This window comes from Giraffa tippelskirchi, chromosome 5 (genome assembly GCF_054371585.1).
Source record: "Giraffa tippelskirchi isolate mGirTip1 chromosome 5, T2T-mGirTip1v1.2.pri, whole genome shotgun sequence".
Taxonomy (NCBI): Eukaryota; Metazoa; Chordata; class Mammalia; order Artiodactyla; family Giraffidae; genus Giraffa; species Giraffa tippelskirchi.
This window is the reverse complement of record NC_137279.1, coordinates 178,727,860-178,738,190: the sequence shown is the minus strand read 5'-3', so window position 1 is coordinate 178,738,190 and position 10,331 is coordinate 178,727,860. Positions and strand designations below refer to the sequence as shown.

Below are 10,331 nucleotides of genomic sequence, written 5' to 3'. Positions count from 1 at the left end.
TAAGCCCCTCTGTTGACCTCTTCTCCTTCCTCCCTACCCTGTCCCAAGCCTCCCTCTCATTCCACTCCCCCCCGCCACCATCCACTATGTAAAACCATACTCTTCAACCATCCTTCTTGGGGTGCTTTCTCCTCTTCTCCTGGTCCTCCTAGCCTTTCCTTCCTTGCCTTCCTCTGCTTTCTCTTCATCAAAGTTCAGCATCTCCTTGAGGGGCTGGCAGGGAGGGGAGAGACTGAGGCCGCGAGGCAGGCCCCACGCAGAGGTACAAGGGACCCAGAGCAGACGCTGCCTGAGTGACCCTTAGGCCAGGAGCAGGGGCTGTGTGTTGGGGGACTGAGTGTTCGGGCTTCCTGACTTAACCTCCATTTCCCTGCCCAAGGGCCCCTTGTTCTACTCCAGTACCTGTGTCCTCAAGCCCAGACCCACTGTGTCCCCCCCAGACCAGTGTGTGATGAGGGGTCAGCAGGCAGAGCCCCAGGTTGCTTCCTGCACAGGGAAAACCCGAGACAGCAGTGTTCCTGGACTCAGAGACCACCAGAACCGGAAACATCTTCAAGTGTGCCCTTCCCCCATTTTACAGATGGAGAAACTGAGGCCCAGAGAGAATTGAGATGTGTCCTAGCTGAGATTTGCAGCCAGTTCTTCTTTTTTTTTTTTTTTTTTAATAAATTTATTTATTTTAGTTGGGGGCTAATTACTTTACAATATTGTAATAGTTTTTGCCATACATTGACAAGAATCAGCCATGGGTTTACATGTGTTCCCCTTCCCGGACCCCCCACCCACCTCCCTCCCCCTCTCATCCTTCTGGATCATCCCATTGCCCCGGCCCTGAGCCCTTGTCACATGCATCGAACATGGAATGGTGCTCTGTTTCACATATGACAATACACATGTCTCAATGCCATTCTCCCAGAACGTCCCACCCTCACCTTCTCCCTCAGAGTCCATAAAATTGTTCCATGCATTTGTGTCTCTTATTCTGTCTCGCATATAGGGTTATCGTTACCATCTTTCAGATTCCATATATATGCATTAGTATACTGTATTGTTGTTTTTCTTTCTGGCTTACTTCACTCTGTATAATGGGCTCCAGTTTCATCCATCTCAGTAGAACCGGTTCAAATGTATTTTTTTTAATGGCTGAGTAATATTCCATTGTGTATATGTACCACAGCTTCCTTATCCATTCATCTGCTGATGGACATCTAGGTTGCTTCCATGTCCTTGCAGCCAGTTCTTCTAACGTTCAGGCAAGGTTTCCTTTCACAGCAGAATGCTGTCCCAGTGGTATCAACTATTAATAGTAGTATTACCGGTGTCGTCATTGTTATTATTGTTACCACTGCTTAGGTGGTGACACCACGTGCAACAGACAGTCTTATTCTCATTTTACAGATGAGGAGCCCAGGAGGCTTGGGAATGGTAAACGACTCACCTGCAGTTTCCCAGTCAGTAGGTGGCAGTGTGGGGAAGTGGTCCCAGAGCGTGGAGTCCCAGGTCCTGTGGTCAAATTCCAGTTCTCTACTAATCAGCTGTGTGATGCTGGGTCACTTACTTGCCTTGGCTTCCTTTCCTGTAGAACAGAGCTACCTGGGGTGTGGCTGTGAACAGGCCTGGCCACACCATTCATGCCCTGGCCCATCACTGGCTGTGAGCCCTCAGCCAGTCCTTCACACTCTGAACTTGGAGGCTTCACCCAGGATGCAGAAAGCAACATCCACTTTGCAGGGTTAGGGTGGGGGTTACAGTGGAGTAACTGGCAAGAGCTGGTGCTCAGTAAGCCACAATCTCTCTGAAGTTGCCTAATTTCTAAAGTGAACAGAGCCCTGTCATTGGGCATGCAGATTTCTTCCAGTGATCCACCATATTGTAAATAGGCCCACTGTGAACAGGTTTTCGGCTCTCTTGGATTATTTCCTACAAGTAAAATTCTGAGGGTTGCATGGGTCAAAGGACAGGGCATTTTTGCCTCTTATGAGCTTTTTGTTATGAGCAGAGCTCTGGCATCAGACGGACCTAGGTGTGAATCCCCCAGGGGAGCCATTTCCTAGTGTGTGGCCCTGGGCCAGTGACTTCACCTCCCTAAGCCTCAGATCTCTTATCTGTACATCAGGGATAATAAAATTGCCTGTCACAGGGATGACTGCCTGACATGGAGAATGTGCTCATAAACCTCACCTTTTATTGTGCTACCGACTTTCTCTGATCACTGTTTCCCCAGTTAATCAATAGGAAGGCCAAGGCTGAGGGAGGGGACCAGCTGCCTGACCAAGATCACACTGTGCACAGTTGGTGGCACAGATATATTTGGTGTCTGCTTCAGCCCTTCCTCTGGGAGATTCTCTGGGACGTAAGCCAGGGCTGGAATTGAGAGGAGGTGAAGCATAGGTGGCCCTATGCAGGTGGCAGGTGGTAGGAATGCGAGAAAAGGAAGGGGACACTTAGATAAGAGTTCCAGGTGGCTCTCCATGTCCTAAACATGCCTGCTGACTCCTTGCCATTTCCTTTCCCACCTCCATGCTTGTGCCTGCAGTTTGCTCCACCCAGAATGGTCTGTGAAGGGTAGAGTCCCCTTCATCTCTTTCTCCATAGGGTACCAGGCTCCTCAAGGAATGTCAACTGAGTGGAATGAACTTGGGCATTTTGAAGCTGGTCTGGACCCTGTCGTATTCTCTAATGGAGAAATGGAAGCACCAAAAGGAGATGATGCCCAAGGCCCCATAGTCCTCGCATCTATCTGTTTCATATCGGCCTACTAAGTGCTCAGTGCAGGTCAAGTGCTTGGCCAGGAAGGATGGAGGTGTGGCAGAAGGAACACAGGTTTTGGGGATCAAAAGACTCAAGTTCAAGTCCCTTGTCTATCATTCCTTTGCTGGGTCCTGGGCTTGTGATGGTCCCCTCTGGGTCTCTTCGCCACCTGTAAGGTGGAGGTGATAACCCCACAAACTTTGTGAGGCTGCCATGAGGAAGGGGTGGAGACACTGTGCCGGTGTGTGGCACACATGTGGATGGTGGCCCGGTGGGGGGGAGTGGGGGCTTCTGGGAGGCAGGTGCCCAGGTCAAGGCTGGAGGCAAGCAGGGCTGGGCCAAGCCCTAGCTCCTCCACTTTCCAGCTGTGTGACCGTGGAAAAGTCACCTCTTCTCTCTGAGCCCAAGTCCCTCCCTTGTGAACTGTCACCTCCTTAAAGAGAGCTTCCCTGATTCCTTTATCCCCAGCCTCCTCTCATCAGCCCCTTCACGTCCTCCACAGCACACTGATCACAAGTTGCAGTTACCTTGTTTGTTTCTCTTTTTGTTGCCTGTCTTCCCCTTCCAAAACATAAGGTCCACTAGAGCGGGGATTTTTGTCTGCTGTGTTGGCTGCTGCATCTCTGGGATCTAGCACAGCCCTGGCACATAGTAGGCACCCAATAAATAAATACCAGTCGAATGAATGGAGGGATGACTAAGTGGATGCAATGGAGTTAGTCATTCCAGCCTCCCAAGGTGTGTGGGGGGGATGTTATAGATGAAAGAAGACAAGATGTGGAATGTGCCTAGCCCAGCACATAGTAGGTTCAACCTGTAAGGATGGTTGGAGCTGCCATTATCAAACTGAACGTAAACTTGGCAGCTGCCTCCCAGGGAGCTGGGCCCTGGTGGAGGGCAGGGCGGCTCAGCAGCGCTCACAGAGCAGCTTCCACTTCCTGGCTTCAGCCAATCTCTCTAATTGCTCCCGTCTCCTTGGCAGCATCGGCAGCTGTCTAATGAGTTTGCACCCAACTGGCCCCTGCCCATCTGCAGGCAGACAAAGGCCCTCTGTCCCTGGGATCTGCCTCCTGCCTGCCCACTGCATCCCTCACAAACCGAAGTCCTGGTTGCTAAGCTCCACGTCTGTGGTGGTGGAGGCACCCAAGACTCCTACACGGACCTGGGTCCCAGAGCAGAGTGGAAGGAGTATCTGCCTGGAGTGGGGGTTCTGGGTCCAAGCCCAGCTATGTCCCAACTGCTGGGTGATGTGGGAGACCATGGGATGTCATGATCAGGAGCACAGCGTTTGAAGCCAGACAATCAGGGTGGGAATCCTGCCTTCACCACCCACCAGCTGTGTGACCCTGGGAAAAATCACATATGTCTGTAATCCTCCTCCTCAAAGCAGGAAGAGATGACGTGAGTGAATGGGGGTAGGTTCTCAGAACAGCTCCTGGCACGTATGAAGAGCTACTCGAATTATTGGAGACCACCTTTTGATTCAGCATCCTCACATTCTTAGTCCTCCCACCTGTAAAAGCAGGTTGCTTAACCTCGGCACTGGGCTTTCCCGGTGGCTCAGTGGCAAAGAATCTGCTGCAGTGCAGGAGACCTGGTTTGATCCCTGAGCTGGGAAGATCCTCTGCAGGAGGGAATGGCAACCTGCTCCAGTATTCTTGCTTGGAGAATCCCATGGACAGATGAGCCTGGAGGATTACAGTCCATGGGGTCGCAAAGAGTCAAACACCATGGCACGACTGATCTTTTAGACCAGGTCATTCTTTGTCATGAAGGGCTGTCCTATGCACTGTAGGATGCTCAGCATCTTTGAATTGGTGGCCTCCACCCATTCAGTTGGGAGGTTTCCTGTCAAATTCTGAAATTCCCTGATTTGCTTCAGAAATCCCAGGGTCTCCCCCATGATCCGAACCATTATAAAACAATCTTGGCTTAAAAACACCCACTTGGAAGTGTTCCCACCAAAGTAACCTCCCTAATTTGGGTGCTCCAAAGCCTCAAGCTGCTGGTGGTGAGTATTAGGGCTGGGAGGATGATGGTGACTTTGTGGAGAGAAGCCAGAAGCTCAGTTATGCAACAGCTATAGCAGGACACAGCCCTGAGCACCCTAGAAACTCCCAGACATGTTCCCCATAGCCTCCCACCTTTCCTTCTGAAACACACAGCACCGCCAGCCCATAGTCCTTGGGCCCTACTCTGATTACATCCTGCTGTGTCCCCATCCCCTGCTCTGCCAAGCCCAACCCCTCGACTCCACCACCCAGGCCCTGCGTTCCCCATGGTCCCACCTCCACCACACCCTCCCCCTGCACTTCTGAGTCCGTTGAAGCCACTGTGCCTTGGCTGGTGCTGGCCCTCCTGCCCCTGCTGTCCTTTCTCCACCAGGCCTGGCCCTGAGATCCCTCTTCCTGAGGCTCTCCCAGGCCCCTCCATCAGGCTCTGCCCTGCCGGTCCAGGCTCCAGAGCCAACCCTGAGCTCACTACACTGTTGGAACACATGTCTGCCCAGCATGGCATTGGGTTTATTTATGAGGCTGTCTGTCTGCCCCAGGTCCCGGGAGCCCTGGGGCAGTGCTCTGTCTGATTCATGGCCCAGCCCAGGGGCTGGCCAGCATCGGGAGCGTGTGCTGAGCAGTGCTGACGGCAGCTGGCTCTGGGAAGAGGCATCAGGAGGTCTGGTTGGCACGGAGCTCAGGCCCAGGGGTCGGGGGGGTGGGTGGCTGACTGCTGCCAGGGCTGCTGGAGCGGACTGAAACCCTCACGGTTCTCTCTCCTTCACAGGCTCACTCCCCCTCCCCCCAACCCCAAGTCACTGACTCATTCACTCGGTAGCTTCTTCCCTCGTTCATTCATGCATCCGCCTGCTCCTTCACATATCCCTCACTAACGGCGAGCTCATCCATTCATTTCTCCTCTCACTCCTTTATTCATCCGACAGATGGTTCCCAAACTCTGATAGTACACCCAGCCCTGCTCTCTGTAGAAGCCCTGGACGCAGAGACCTGGGCCCCAGCCCAGCTCTGAAGATCTTCTGTTCAGTGGTGGAGGTGGTGGTGGGGGCAGGGGCCACAGACACATAAACACGTGACTTGCAGTGCCTAGTAAGATCATGTGATAGGCAATGTGCCCACGAAGGGATCTGAGCTGGCTTCACGGAGGAGGTGACATTTGAACCAGACCTTAGAGATTAAGAAATACCAAGGAAGGGCTGGGGAGGCTGGGCTTGGAGTTTGGGGAGGGTGAGGAAGAGACATGACAGAACAGGAGAAGAGACACCTTCTGCAGGGCTTGGGGACAGTTTGGCTAGGTGACTGATGAGGGAGAGGGAGAGACAAAAATCCAACACCCACCTTTCATGCACATCTAGTTAACCCACAAATGCACTGTCAGTGCCCAGACAGCAACCCAGGGGCTGGGATGTAAGAATGACACAGATACCACCCTCAAAGAGCTTACACTCCAGTGATGGGAGCGGATGACTGGAATAGCAAATCGAGCATGTAATGCTAGAGGGCGATAGGACCGTGGAGCAGGGGTTGCTTGTTAAATTGTGTGAACAGGCAGGACCTCTCTGAGCGATGCTGCATCTGGCGAGGCATCTGTACAGACCACTGCTGGGAACTTGACCTGCTTGTCGTGGAAGGGGCTGGCGACCATTCAATATCACATCCCCAGCTGGCCTCAGGACAAGCAGCTGTGAAACCCACGGCAGTTACTGTGGTGCTTTCATCTGGGCATTTGTCCCCCTGCTGTCCCCTGCCACCTAATGTCCTGCAGCAGGGACCTGCTTCATCTCTGAACCTGGTGCCCAGCACAGGGCCTGGCGCATAGGGTCCAACTGGTGCAAGAGACTCGGGGTACCTGCTGCCTATCCAAGCAGAGGTCGGGGTGGATGAGGAGGTTTGGGGTATTTGAGGAGTCTGGGTACCCATGGGGAACAGGATGTTTTCTAGCGAGTGCCCAGCCCTTCATGGAGGAGGTGAGCGTGGGGGAATCCCAAACCTACCCCAGGCATGTCTGGGCAGGGGAGTGCTGAGGTCCCCTATACTAGCCTTTCTGAGAGCTGAGATTCTAGAAGTGAGGCTCACACTGAGGCTTTTTCTGATCCTGGAGCCGGAGGCTTTAGAGAGGGTCGGAGTCCAGGGGCCAAGCACAGGGACAAGATCCAGGGAAGAGGAGTGAGCATGTGCTGGCAGACTGTCTCTTCTTCAGCTCTTTCATCTTTCTTCCTCCTCTCTCCAGGCTTTGAGCCCAGAGCCCAGCCTCTCCAGCTCTTACTGGTGGGTATAGGGTCAGCCCTGCGGTTTCTCCTGGCCAGAGCAGAGGCTCTTTCCACTCACTCTGAGGTTCCTGGCTTCACCAGCTTGGGGGAAATGCCAGAGACAGGCCAGTTGAGCTTGGACACTGCAATAGGACTAAGCCAAGAAGAGAACCCCTATGGAGTGATGGGGACCCTGAGGTAGAGCAAGGGTCTCTCAGGGCACTGGGGTCTGGGCTGTGGTCTCTGGTCCCCAGAGCCTGGAGACCCCTCTGGAGATACTGAAGGTCCTCATCTCTGTCCAAGGAGGATGCGGCATCCTTCTTGTAGGAGGAACATAAGCCCAGGCTTGGAGTTTGCAAGGAGGCTCTTCAGACTTCAGAGAGGTATGTGTGCTTTGTGCCAGAGAATCTGGGATGGAAAGGAAGGGCCAGGCCTTGGCTGACTCAGAGCTGCAGCCCCTCTCCTGACCCCAGAAGGCACCAAAGTCCTGCTAACTACCACTTGGCAAAGATTTGGCAAGGGTTTCCTGTTATGGGGAACACTCACTCAGTTAGATCAGTGTAAGTTGTTGAAAAAAAAATTTAAATTGTTAAGAAATATTGTTACTACTCTTCTTAAGTCATCACTTTGTTCCACAGATACACTTTCTGCAGGATTGACAGTTGAGCCATAGAAGGCAACTGGGGACTTCTGGATGCCTCGGATGACTCTAATCCTCAGGATTTTAAGTTACAAATGTAATACATGCTTACTCTAGAAATTCAAACATTATGGTGATACCAGCCTAGAAAGGGAGATCCATATCCCTAAGTTCTCTTTAGCTACTCCTGCTCACAGTTTAGAAGTTCTTCCCCCAGGTTTTTTGTGTGAATGTTAGGGTAATGTGGATAATTTCTTTGAAATACAGTAACTTGTATTTTTTCTCAAGCTTCCTTATGTGAGGTTTTCCTCCTACTGAGCCAGAGGCATCCATCTGCCTTAGGGAGGATCAAAAATTGCTAGAATAGTAATGTAAGAGGAATAAGGAACAATGCTTAGTTAGCTTTTAACTCCCAAAATAGGATCTCAAAATCCATAACAAGACAATAGTCTTAAAAAACTGGCTTTGCCAAGTGGTATATTGGTAAGATGCTTTGGGATACAGGTAACAGTAAGTCTAACACACATTGTGGCTTCAACAATGAGATGTGTTGGCTCAGGTAACCAGATTCCAGAGGTAGGGTGGGCTTCAGAGTTGGCTTAATCCAGCAACTCTGACCCAGTACTCTCCAATCCCTTGGCTGTGCTCTGTCTATGGCTTCATCCATGGGTTGGCTTCCCTCAGAATTGCCAGATAGTTGAGGCATACATTCACCACCAGGAGGCCAAGGGAAAAGGAGAACATGTCTCTTCTGGTGGATCCTTCTAACAGCAAGGAAATGTCTTTTTCCAGCAGCTCCCAGTAAATTTCCCCTGGCATCGTGGCTGGTATTGCATGCCTGTTCCTGTGGCCAGAGATGCACCCTGCACTGGCACTCAGGCTTGGGTTTCTGGACAATGTGGGAGAGATTCCGTGACACCAGTTAGAGCAGCCCCCAGAGCTGAGGTTGGGGTTAGCATCACCTGAAGCACGTGGGTGATATGAGGGCAAAATGGACTCCGGAATCAAAACTGGGGCATTTTAAAGAGATGGAGCAGGGAAACAGAAGGTGGGTAGAGAATCAGCAGCACCTACTATAAGAGAGAGAAAGCAGAGTTGTCTGCTCCCAGGACTTCCTGCAGATGCCAGGAGCAAATTTAGAGGACTGAACATGGAATTTTACTATAAGGCATAGGTAGAAAGAGTTTATGGTGCAGTGCAGGGAGAAATGCCTGCCCAGCTTGGGATAATGTGGGCAGTGCTTCCATTTCTCAGAGGAGCCACTAGAGAGCTGGAAAAACAGATTCGTGGGAGGAAAGAGTGATGCCAAGAGGCTGCCTGTGCCTCACCCTTCTCTCTGAGTCCCAGCCTGGGAGAGGTTGGAGAAAAGCTAGAAACCCCAGAGTGGACTTCTACCCACGTCTAGAACTCTGTAGGTTGCTGTCTGGAGGGATGTTTGGTCCATGCCCACAGCAGGGTAGAAAGGACAGCAGGAAATGTGTATGAGTTTCTTGGGTTGCCATAATAAGTGGTTTAAAACAGCAGAAATTTATTCTTTCGCAATTCTGGAGGCCAGAAGTCTGAAATCTCAGTACTGGCTGGGCTCTGCTCCAGCCCTAGGGGGCAGTCTGTTCCTTGCCTCTTCTGGATTCTGGTAGTTGTTGGCATTTTGTGTGGCACCATCACTCCAATCTTTGCCTCTGTCTTCACATGTTCTTCTCCTCTGCTTCTGAGTCATCTCTTCTATGTCACATCTTCCTTGGACTTTCTCTTGAAAGACCACTTGTCACTGGGTTTGGAGCTCCCCCTAGATAATTCAGGATGATCTCATCTTGAGACCTAATTTAATTATATCTGCAAAGAAAGTGAAAGTGAAAGTCACTAGTCGTGCCCGACTCTTTTCAACCCCGTGAACTATACAGTCCATGGAATTCTCCAGGCCAGAATACTGGAGTGGGTAGTCTTTCCTTTCTCCAGGGATCTTTCCAACCCAGGGATTGAATCCAGGTCTCCTGCATTGCAAGCGGATTCTTTACCAGCTGAGCCACAAGGGAAGCCCAAGATGCTGGAGTGGGTAGCCTATCCCTTTTCCAGCAGATCTTCCCAACCCAGAAATCAAACCGGGATCTCCTGCATTGCAGATGGATTCTTTACCAACTGAGCTTTCAGGGCAGCCCCATATCTGCAAAGACCCTTTTGCCGATTCACATCCACAAGTTCTAGGGGTTCGGATGTGGATATATCTTCTGAGGGGTCAGCATTCAAGCTACTACAGAGTGTTCAGGCAGAGAGAAGACCAGGAATGGTACCCGCTAGTCTCACACTTGTCTCCTGTGTGATGCAAAAGGGTTGCCTTGGTTTCCCAGCCCCTCAGGGGACACAGAAAGCCACTGAGAGTTCTGGTGTGTCACTTGCCAGTCAGGACCCTGGACAGGGTAACAATGTCCCCAAGTCCTAGCCAGACTGCAGGGATCCTGATCAACCCCCTTCTTCTGGAGCTTCTGCAGTCTTTGCCAGGTTAAAACCAGCCCTGGGCTCTGCCTGCTGCACAGGTAATGGCAGCTGGGATGAAAACTGAGACTCAAAACTAATAGGATGAGACATTCTTACAAGAGAGATGTGAGCCAGGTAGGGGCTCTTCCCTGAAGTCCTGAAGACACCCCAGCTTCTAGTTCTTAGACCTCCAAGTTTCTAGTTCAT

At 51.5% G+C, this 10,331-nt stretch overlaps 1 long non-coding RNA gene across 1 annotated transcript; it reads right to left on the bottom strand.

Annotated features, from left to right (window-relative positions):
* Positions 1 to 8,112: 8,112 nt before the first annotated feature.
* LOC145505073 (uncharacterized) lies at positions 8,113 to 9,913 on the bottom strand. The gene is made up of 2 exons (XR_014052823.1): positions 9,786 to 9,913; positions 8,113 to 9,485 (listed from the first exon to the last, which is right to left on the bottom strand). It is a non-coding gene; the product is annotated as an uncharacterized LOC145505073 (long non-coding RNA).
* Positions 9,914 to 10,331: the final 418 nt, after the last annotated feature.